Genomic DNA, 12124 nt, shown 5'->3' with positions numbered 1-12124 from the left:
TGATCATCACAGGACACAGAGTCTGATTAAACAAATCATTATTCACTTACACACAACATTCAGAGTCAGATCTTCAGAGTATTTCTCTCCGTGTTCATTACTGCACTTGCACTTGTATTCTCCACTGTCCACAGAGCGGATCCTGTTCATTGTGTAGTTCTCTCCTTTTGATAAAAATGATGTTCCTTTAAACCAGTTACACTCTGGAGGTGGATTAGCATCACTGCTGCAGGTCAGAGTCACTGAACTGTCCTCCACTGTTTCACCAGAGGGACGGATGGACACTGAGACACTCTTTGGACCGTCTGGAGGTAGAGAGACACATTACACTATACACTTCATTATATGACTTTGTTGGTCTGCCCAAATTATTCATTTAAATTTAATCACAAATAAATGAACCTTCATCTTTGGTCGTATTATGAACCTTCAGGACCCTGTACTTACATCTGACATTCAGAGTGACCTCAGGAGACTTTAGGGACATCGGACTCCATACAGAACAGTGATATCTGTCTTTATTCCCCCTGCTGACTGACTGCAGGAGGAGCTGGGCACTGCTGTGGTATGAATGTTGTCCATTTCTGTACCAGGAGATTTGTGGACTGTCAGTCAGACTGCAGGAGGTTTTACATGTGAGAGTGACGTTATCTCCCTCTGTCACTGTCTCAGGAACCTCCACCTGCAGATCTGTAAACAAGAGAAAACACACTTACACTGTGATCTCCTCACATTAACTACAGTGCTGTCCACACACCGACTTAATGAACACATCACTGATGAGTGGCCTATTTATTACAACAGTAAACTACACACTGTGTTCTTATCAAGTCATAGTCAAACGTTATCAGAGTGGAAGGGTAAAGAGAGCAGGGCCTTACACAAGTGATATTTATCCTACTGCTGTAATTATCATCACATCAATGTTGATTTGACACACACAGAGTCACACGTGGTACAACCAGCAGTGAAATGTTCTGATGACTGAGCACTTCTTTGGGGGAAAATAATCAGTATCAGAATCTATAAGAAATTAGAAATAAAGATATATAAAATGTAAGGACGGAGTTCTCAATTGAACCTGAAATAAGACAAGGACACAGAGATAATACTCTAATGTAACTGTCCAATTAATAGCCAACCGCGGCACAGAAGTACAGTGTCTTATTTCTGCTGATGGATCTTACCTGTGACGGAAAGATCAACTCCATCTAGACCTTGCCACTTTCCTCCAGTCTGATCTGTTATAAATCTGAAGTAGTATTTACTCTGGTCCTTTTCTGTCACATCTCTCAGACTGAGGGTGCAGTTGTGTTGTTTATCTCCAGTGAACTGAGCCCTGTCTCTGTACTCTGGGTCATTTAACAGATCAGGAGGCTCTTCACCATTTACAGACAGGTCTTTGGTCCAGAAAGCTCTTTGGACTGAGTGACCCCTGGGATATGTGTAAGTGCAGCCCATGTTTACTGTAGACCCCTTTAGAGCACAGATAGACTTAGGTCTGTAATCCACACTCCACACGTCCTGAGGAACAACTCCTGCAACACACACAATACAGAAATGTGTACATTATTACACTGAGGGTCTCAGTCTGAGAAAGTGCTCCATAAACACTGTGCTTTAACTGAGACTCTTCATTTTGATGAATATTTGAGCTCAGATTAAATCATAAAGTAAATATATGGAGAATAAAAACTGGAAAGTTGTGAGAAAAGAGTCTGAACACAGTGGAGAAATACAGCCTTTGTTCAGAGAGATCTGGAGGATGCTCCCAGTGTATCATCTGTGTCCTGCAGTTACCAACAATTCACTGCACACTGTACAACACTGAGGAAACACACTAAACTTGGTGGAAACTAAAGTCTTCATTGCTGAGTTGGCCTTAAAATATATTGTTTATTCTTTTAAATATGAACAGCTCAGAATTTACAATGAATTGGGAAATGGAAGCTGCAGCAGAGACTCTTTGTGAAACAACAGGGGGTGCCGTTACTAAATAATGTTTTAAAATAATATATATTTATATTTACATTATATTTATCTGGTAACAGAGAGATCAAATGAATCTCCACAGAGTGAATCTGATGAAGAGTGACTCACCTGAGATGAAGAGCAGAAACAGCAGAGAAACAGTGAGAGACTTTCTGAGTGAAACCATCAGTGAAACCTGGATGATCAGAAATGACACATTACTTTTTAAAGGCTCAGCAACATCTCTAAATCTGCAGAACCATGTTCATAGTGCAGACACAGAGCTCTGAGTTAAGCACTGTTACTGCACTGAACATTAGATGTGTGTTACATAGCAGTGTTTCTACAGTTATAGAGAGAACACTTTGTGGATCCTGAAGGAAACTGCAGCGTTGCAGTAGCAGACATATTCCACATGAACAGACATAAACTAGTCTAAATAGAGGGGGTTATAGTTCTCATATCACTGCTACATTTCCTCTGTTATATACATGCACTTCACTAACAGTGCGTCTCAGTAGATGCTTTAGAGTAGAAATGATCACAAGGGACCAATAGTCAACCTACATTTCTGAACCTAAAGACAACACAAATATTAGAGTCACTTCACTTCTCTTTCCATTAACAATGAATTAATGACTCTTTACTGATTCCAAAAGCACTGAGTCTTTTCCTACCTTCATTAAGCGTCATTCATCTCTTCAACACAAAGAACAAATGTAGAGATCTATAGAGTAAAACTATATGTGGGTAAGGTGTTGCTGAGAATTTCACACACTCTGATAATGTTCTTCCTGTCTTCACACTTTAGGCCCTTGTTCCGCCGTTCATTAAGAATGAGGCGATTATGAAAGAACTGGCTTGGTTTGGTAAATTCGCCAGTGCCATGAGAAGGATTCCTCTCGGCTGTAAAACTGCAGCTGTTAAACAAGTCCTGTCCTTCCGTAGACAGGTTTTCATGTTTCTAAATAACCGTGATCAGTACATAGACCTGAGTTTCAGGGTTAAACACGGGGAGGGCTTGTACACAGGGTTCGCGGGTACAGAAAGACTCCGCTGCTTTGAGTGTGGAGACATCAGCCATAAACTGTTCGGCTTATGTCGGCCACATATCAAAGAGCAGCAGGGGGGTGATGGGCCTCAGCAGAGTGATTTAATGGAGGGGCTGCAGGTAGGGGACAGAGGTGAGGAGGCAGCTGAGGACTCGGGGCCTGAGAGCAGACCTGAACCCATTAGCTCTGCAGGTGGGGATGGGGTAGATGGTTCTGGGCCTGAAATATCAATAAATGAAACTCATAACAGAAGTGATAGTAATGTTAATGTTGGTACTGTATCTGTGAACACACCCAGTGACCTCACTGACTCAGTCGGGCCTAGTGTTAGCTCCCACAGAAAGGCCAAGTGTAAGACTGATAAACCCGTGGAGGAGGGTGGAAGGTCAGTTTTGAAGCAGGAGGAAGTTATTGTAGGCTGTGTGCGTGATGAGTGTCTAGGTGACTCGGTGGAAACTGCTGGACTCATTTTTTATCGTTTTTACTCGTGTTTTATCGGATTGTTCAGGGCTGTCTGAAGTACCTACTAGTTTGCCCTGCAGGCCGGGCTTTTCAGCTCATGCCGGTCCGTCTCACACCTCCATTGCAATACCTGGGTCCCCAGATGATGTTTATTCATTCTCAAAAATTAACCGTTTTTTGATAGTTACGAAAGGTAAAAGGAACGTGTCTTTAAATAGTTTCTTCTCAGATTCACAGAAGTTTATTAGATCAGTGCAGTATGCCACTAAGAATGAGAACTTTATGTAACTGTCTTCTAAGAGACGGTTCAGACTGAGGAAGTGGTTGACGGTCGCACTGAAAAGTTTGATTACTCCTATTGTGTAGGTTTCTCTGGCACATCTCTTGGTGGTGTTTCTCTGGTGTCTATTGCTTTTGGGTGATGTACGTTTCTCTGTGAACACTGAGGGGTCTACTGAAGATGAATATGTCCATGGATATGAAGAGTGTGTACAGCGCACGCAGCACGGTGGATTGTGGAGACTGTTCATGTGGTTGGAGCACTGCCGGACTCGGGAGGATGGTGCTGTTTGGTTCAACAGTCCCTAAGAGAATGGAAGCCTCATAGTGGCGCACCAGATATGGGCTACAGCCGCCAATAAGAGTACTGTCCAGGAAGTGGAGACAGGCCAGCGGTTTTGCTCTCAGCTAGAGCCTGTCCATTGCCTCTCTACTGACTGCTCACAACTGACTGTCCTCTTTGGGTTTTTACATGGACTTTGCCAGAGACTTGTGTCTGAGGAATCTGCACTGGACTCACATCTGATGGAGTAACAGAGTGGGGACTCGGGCTCTTTGAACTGGATGAGAGACTGATGTGTTTGAATCTGAAGGACATTATATATTTCTGTTCAGTATGTTTGATCATGTGGTGTGCTGATCAACTACTGTGATGGTTTGGTGATGGAGAGCGTGGGTGTGTGTGTGTGTGTGTTGTGTTTTTCTTACTGTGGGATTTTAAGAGGGTTTTTGGGTGGAGCAGAGTTGGGGTTTGTTAGATTAATGTCTATTTGTTTTTAGTTAAATAAAGTGAATGAAAGTCTCTCTCTCTCACTCTCTCTCACTCTCTCTCGCTCTCTTGGCATGGTTAGTCATCTGACCTGAGCTAATTAGTTTCAGTAATGTTAAATCTCCAGGCTAAGTGTCCACATCTGGAACCACACTGTCACGGTTGGGCAGGACAGACAAGGGAGGTGGACCTAAATGCAAGGAATCTTTATTTAACAAGACCAAAAGAAAACAAACACAAACAAGGAGTTACACAAATGAAACAGGAACAGACAGGAAGACTGACAGACAACCGAGAACAGGGGTAGACATGGGAGACGCCAAGAAAGAGAAACACACACAAGAACCGACAAGGGAACACTGAAACTAAGGGACTATATATACACAGATCACTGATAAGGAACACCTGGGGACAATAACGAGAGTGCGGGACTACAAAGGACACTCAGATGAGAGGGCGGAGCTAAGGCGGGACTAGGGTGGAGACAGGAAGAATAAACAGAGCCATGTGCTAAATGAGCACATGGCTAGGGAAACAAACACAGGATGTGACACACACCACTACCAAATCCCACCTTAAAGATTATCCCTTCACCATTACAACTTAAACATGACATTCTGAATGTTCCACCTTCACAGTTACACTGTTAATGTGTCAGTTGTAGTGTTAAATGACAAAGGTGGAATATTTAAAGAGGAATAACAATTTGTGCATCATCAGCAATGGACCACAGGTGAGGGGTTTCTGATAAAGTGGCGAGGAAAATCATTTGTCTGCGTGTAAAATGTGAATGTATAGGCAGAGATAAACAGGTGTGGGTGTGTGGGGGTACAACTATTTCAATTAATATTTATTACATCAGTAATAATAGTTTAAATACTCTGATTTTTATTTTTTATTACCAGAGAGCTTGTATTTATTTATTTATTTATTATACAGTACAAATTACACAAATTGGCCAATGTGTTTTTGGGTTTGACTGTCACGCCTGTAGCGGCGGACGTCTCGCTTCCTCCCTCAGATCAGGACACTTCAATACTTGAGGCTGGGAAAGACTCAGAGAACTTCAACTCCCAGGATTCAGCTGATGGTCACCTGACATCAACAACCAATAGAACTCCTCTCACACGATCCAAGTCACCTGAGTTCTGATTCACAGCTGTTTCGGTTTTAGCTTAATCACTCACTCACCATAAAAACCCGGACTCTTACCTTCACTCTTTGCGAAGTATTGCTAACCCATGTTACGTACCGAGCGAACCTTATCTCTGAAAGCCTACCCGTGTATGACCCTTGCTTACGTTTCTCTGGACTCTGTGTTTTTAATTACGGACTGCTACTATTTACTATGTTGTGTTTCTGACCCTAGCCTCTCCCTCACTATTCTTTGGATTGCCCCTTTTGTTGTAATTGTTTTCTCTTTACGGTGTGCTTTGCACATCTTTAAAGTAAATCTCTTTTTGTTAAACACCCGCGAGCGTCTCTGTTGTTTACCAAGCCTGACAGAATACTTTGCCTTTAAAATGCAGACGGCGGGTTCTGGTGATTTAACAACTGTGATCGGTAACCAAGGTCAGTTGTTAGGAGAACATCACTCGATATTGCAGCAATTGTCTGAGTCGGTCACTTTATTGAGACAACAGCAGAGCCAGCAACAAGAGCAGATGGCGGTGATTTCTGAACATTTAAAGAATCTCGTTCCCCAACGACCTTTTGCTCCTCTGCTCGAGCCTCCGTCAACCTCGAGTGAAGTTTCACCTGTTTCTGTTCCATCATCTCCGTATAGCGTGAGTAAACCGGAGAAGTATGATGGTTGTATGGACAAATGTCGGGGATTTTTGTTGCAATGCTCATTATATTTCAATAGCTCCCCTCCATGCTCTGATTTCGCTCGGATATCATTTCTAGTATCGCGCTTAACTGGTAAAGCTCTCAATTGGGCTACGGCCGTTTGGCCTAACATACAGAACATTTCCTACGATCGTTTTGAAAAGGACTTTAAGACTGTTTTTGATCGTCCTAATGAGGGGAGATCTAATGGCGAAATAATCGCAAAGATTCGTCAAGGCAGCAGATCGGTGGCTGACTATGTTTTAGAATTCCGTATCCTCGCTGCTGGTAGCGGCTGGAATGAACCAGCATTAATCATTGTTTTTCGTAACGGACTTAACGGGAATATCCAGTCGGAATTAGCCTGTCGGGATGAGAATCTCTCACTGGAAGGATTATTTGACCTGGCTATTCGTCTGGACCATCTTTTAAGTGCTCGTAGAAGTCGCAATAGTGGAAAGACATCCCAGGTTACCCACACTTCTAACTCACGGCAACAGCACCACAGAGCAACTACTACACCTGGTTCTTACAATCATCAAGCATCCGAGTATCCTACTCCCATGCAATGTGATTCGTCACGGCTTACACCAGAAGAGAGGCTTCACCGTCAAGACAACGGTTTATGCATGTACTGTGGCTCAGCGGATCACGTACTTCGTCAGTGTTCAGCTCGGCCACGCAAATATCAAGCACCTCTTTCTGGAAAGCACGCGACAACTCCGCAGAGAAAATTGGTGAGTACCATCACAAAGGGACTCATTTCGAGGTCATTCACTATTCCTGTGGACATTCACTGCTCTCAGGCTTGTTCTTCTATATTTCCAGCGTTGATTGATTCGGGAGCAGAGGGAAACTTCATCACTGCGGCTGTGGTAAAGGACTTGAAGATTCCTGTTATTTCCATGGAGCAATCTCTACAAATATCAACTATTGATGGAGACCCTCTAGGAACTGGTTTGGTGTCCCAAATGACTGCTCCTGTACTGTTAGAGACCAGTGCTTTGCATAAAGAAAAGATCAGTTTCTTTGTTATAGACTCTTCAGACTACCCTGTAATTTTGGGCTTACCTTGGCTAGTGAAACACAATCCTGTTATCTCTTGGTCCGAAAGGGAGATTTTGTCTTGGTCTCTGCACTGTTTTAAGCATTGTCTGTCTACACCCCAGATCAACATTCATTCCACTTCTATTGAGAGCCCTGAGACTAGTATCCGGTGTGATATTCCTCATGAATATAGAGACATTAGTGAAGTCTTCAGCAAACTCAAGGCCATGTCACTTCCCCCCCATCGTTCATACGATTGTGCTATAGACCTTATTGAGGGAGCTGATCTTCCTAAAGCGCGGATTTATCCACTTACACAAAAGGAAAATCAAGCTATGGAGGAGTACATAAAAGAAGCCTTACAACAGGGTTTTATTCGTCCCTCTACTTCACCAGTATCGGCGGGATTTTTCTTTGTCGAGAAAAAAGATGGGGGTTTGAGACCTTGCATTGATTATAGAGGCTTAAACCAAATAACTAAGAAATTTACATACCCTTTACCCTTAGTGCCTGAAGCCTTGGAACAAATTAGAGGAGCAAGTGTCTTTACTAAACTAGACCTCCGTAGCGCTTATAATCTAATAAGAATTAAGGAGGGCGATGAATGGAAGACAGCTTTTTCAACTAGCAATGGACATTATGAATATTTAGTAATGCCTTTTGGTCTGGCAATCGCGCCTTCGGTCTTTCAATCATTTATTAATTATGTTCTCAGAGAGATGCTGGGAAAGTTTGTTATCGCATATTTAGACGATATATTAATTTACTCACCCGACATTAAAACACATGTTCAACAGGTTCGTCAAGTCCTCAGTAGATTACTAGATCACCAGTTATACGTAAAGAGAGAAAAATGTGAGTTCCATGTACCTACAATCTCGTTCCTAGGATATATAATAAGTAATCAAGGGGTAGTCATGGATGACAATAAGGTGGACACTGTTATTAACTGGCCAGTTCCCACTACGATAAAGGGTCTACAAAGTTTTTTGGGGTTCGCTAACTTTTACCGCCGTTTTATTAGAGATTATAGCACAATTGCGGCTCCTTTGACCTCATTACTTAAAGGGTCCCCTAGAAAGCTCCAATGGAACAGTTCTGCTGTCACTGCCTTCCACAAGCTTAAAGAGGCTTTTACTACAGCACCCATACTTCATCATCCCAATCCAAAAATGCCTTTCGTGGTGGAAGTAGATGCTTCAGATGTCGGGATTGGAGCAGTTCTCTCCCAACGTTCAGAAAGTGATAAAAAACTTCATCCCGTAGCATTTTATTCCCATAAATTAACGTCTACGGAGAGAAATTACGGTATAGGGGACAGGGAATTATTAGCCATTAAATTGGCTCTCGAGGAATGGCGTCATTGGTTGGAGGGGTCACTACATCCCTTCCTAGTTTTAACGGATCATAAGAACTTAGAGTACGTACGTTATGCAAAGAGACTCAATCCTCGTCAGGCTCGTTGGTCTCTTTTTTTTTCACGTTATCAATTTACCATTACTTACCGCCCGGGTTCTCGTAATACCAAAGCTGATACTCTGTCTAGACAATTTTTCACGGAGGAGGACTTGGAGAAACAGACGGAAGAAATACTGTCACCCGGGGTGGTAGTAGCTGCAGTTAGATGGGAGATTGATGAGAGAATTGATAAGGCATTAGAAACCACGAATATTCCTTCTCGGTGCTCTGTCGACAAGAAATACGTCCCTATGGAATTCCGAGATTATTTAATCACGTGGGCTCATTCTTCAATTTCCTCTGGTCATCCAGGAGAGAAACGTACTCAGGAACTCGTAAAGGCTAGGTATTGGCAGGAGAACATGTCAGTTGATATTCACCGTGTTGTTGCCTCCTGTTCAGTTTGCGCACAATGCAAGACACCAAAGACTTTACCTGCCGGAAAGTTGCATCCATTACCGGTTCCTAACCGTCCATGGTCTCATATCGCGATTGACTTTATCACTGACTTACCTCTTTCACAACATTTCACCACTATATTAACAGTGGTAGATAGATTCTCTAGAGCGGTGAGGTTCATTCCATTTTCTCAGGTTCCTACAGCCTTTGAAACTGCAGAAGTTTTGTTCAATTATGTGTTCAGAATGTTTGGAATTCCGGAAGACATTGTGTCAGACCGTGGTCCACAGTTTACTTCCCAGGTTTGGTCCGCATTTTTTGAACATTTGGGAGTAAATGTAAGCTTGACTTCTGGTTACCACCCTCAGTCAAATGGACAATGTGAAAGAGTTAACCAGGAATTGGGTAAATTTCTTAGAATATATTGTCACAAGAACCAAACAGACTGGGTTCGTTTCCTCCCTTGGGCCGAAATGGCACAAAATTCCCTTGTAAACTCCACAACAGGTATTACACCATTTGAATGTGTGTTGGGTTATCAACCTCCAATCATGCCTTGGACAGCGGTGACTACAGAAGTTCCAGCTGTGGACAGCTGGATGAAGAGAAATGAACAGGTATGGGAACTTACTCATCAGCATATTGAAAGAGTTATAGGAAGATATAAAGACTTTGCTGATCGTCACAGAAAAGAGACTCCAATTTATCAGCCGGGAGATCGGGTCTGGCTTTCTACAAGGGACTTCAGATCTGAAGGTGGTTGTAGAAAACTGACTTCTAAATATATTGGTCCGTTTAAGATTATTGAAAGAATCAATGATGTTACATATAAGTTGGACTTACCTAAACAATATAAGGTTTCTAGATCTTTTCATGTGTCCCTTTTAAAGCCTGTGGTTCCAGGTCCGTTGGACGAAGAGATACCAGGTGAGACACCTCCGCCTCCGGTGTTCATGGATGGAGATCCGGTGTACCAGGTTCGTGGTTTGCTGGATTCCAGGAGGAGGAGTGGTCAACTGGAATACCTGGTAGACTGGGAGGGTTATGGTCCGGAGGAAAGGAGTTGGGTTCCTGCTAAGGATGTTCTGGATCCTGCTTTAGTTTTAGAATTTCACCATCTCCACCCTGACAGACCAGCCCCTCGTCTTAGAGGACGCCCCAGGTCTCAACCACTTGGCTCGGGCAGGGTGCCTACTGCTCGACGTTCTGGGAATCGTCGTGGGAGGACTTCTTCAGGTCAACACTCTTTTGACTCAGGTGGTTCAGGAGGCTTACCTCTTCGTTCCGGAGCGAGTCATCCTGTTCGACCTCGTCCTTCAACTGCGCCGGACTCCTTGGGGGGGGGGGTACTGTCACGCCTGTAGCGGCGGACGTCTCGCTTCCTCCCTCAGATCAGGACACTTCAATACTTGAGGCTGGGAAAGACTCAGAGAACTTCAACTCCCAGGATTCAGCTGATGGTCACCTGACATCAACAACCAATAGAACTCCTCTCACACGATCCAAGTCACCTGAGTTCTGATTCACAGCTGTTTCGGTTTTAGCTTAATCACTCACTCACCATAAAAACCCGGACTCTTACCTTCACTCTTTGCGAAGTATTGCTAACCCATGTTACGTACCGAGCGAACCTTATCTCTGAAAGCCTACCCGTGTATGACCCTTGCTTACGTTTCTCTGGACTCTGTGTTTTTGATTACGGACTGCTACTATTTACTAGGTCGTGTTTCTGACCCTAGCCTGTCCCTCACTATTCTTTGGATTGCCCCTTTTGTTGTAATTGTTTTCTCTTTACGGTGTGCTTTGCACATCTTTAAAGTAAATCTCTTTTTGTTAAAAACCCGCGAGCGTCTCTGTTGTTTACCAACCCTGACATTGTCATTTTGAGTAAAAAAAAACAAACAAAAAAAACAAAATGTCTTTTAATGAAGTCAAACGCTGTTGTGTTTGCTACAGGTTCTGAGTTTGTATGTAAAAAAATAAAAGCCATATTTCCTGCTTGATGGTGTAATATCCTCATAATACAACACTCTTAAAAATAAAGGTACTATAAAATGTTTATTGAGCGATGCCATAGAAGAACCACTTTTGGTTCCATAAAGAACCATTTTTGTTAAATAAATGCATGTGTGAAGAACCTTTTTAAAGGTATAAATATCCATCACTCTGTCTTAAGTTTCTTTACCAATTTAAACATATCAGCAAAAATGGTTCTTTATGGAACCAAAAGTAGTTCTTCTGTGGCATCGCTCGAAAAACCTTTTGTAGCACCTTCGTTTTTAAGAGAGAAAAAACAGGCTGTGACCAAAGTGGCTCTCTGCTTCTTCATTAGTATTGTGCTACATAGTGAGGCACTATTTAGTTCATGGAGCTAAGAAACACAAGTGAATTTGAACACTTCCACCTTCTGTTACTGAGTAACAAAGAAATTTGCAATACATTTTGGTCCACATTCAGCTTATGTCATGTTCTCCAATGTTCACTATATATTACCAGTATATTGTGGGAGATTGCAGTGCCCTCAAAACCATGCTCAAATTGGAATTTACGATGCCGGCAATCAAAGGAAAATGACTGACGTACACATTAGTGCCCTAATAATGAAGTAGGGAATTCCAACTCTGTGAGCTTCCAGCCTTCTTTTTCTGCACTTCTACCATTACTGCGGTGTAGTCATGAAGAAGGACACCTATCAGAAGTGGATTAACAGAGCTACATCAGTGGAGGACATTAAGGGCCTGAAGCTAATTGTGGTGAGAAAGGCACCAACTCCTCCTGATAGAAAGGACAGTTCTTTCCTCCCAGAGCTGTGGAGAAACATCTGAAGAACGCAGGTCTCAAAGCCCCTGGAAAGCTG

At 42.8% G+C, this 12124-nt stretch overlaps 1 pseudogene; it reads right to left on the bottom strand.

Annotated features, from left to right (window-relative positions):
- Positions 1-12124, bottom strand: part of LOC136677804 (sialoadhesin-like) — an 86108-nt pseudogene that overhangs the window by 51306 nt on the left and 22678 nt on the right.

The sequence above is a fragment of the Hoplias malabaricus genome, chromosome 2, assembly GCF_029633855.1.
Source record: "Hoplias malabaricus isolate fHopMal1 chromosome 2, fHopMal1.hap1, whole genome shotgun sequence".
NCBI classification, from domain to species: domain Eukaryota; kingdom Metazoa; phylum Chordata; class Actinopteri; order Characiformes; family Erythrinidae; genus Hoplias; species Hoplias malabaricus.
The sequence above is the reverse complement of the archived record's forward strand: the minus strand, read 5'-3'. Positions and strand labels throughout refer to the sequence as shown.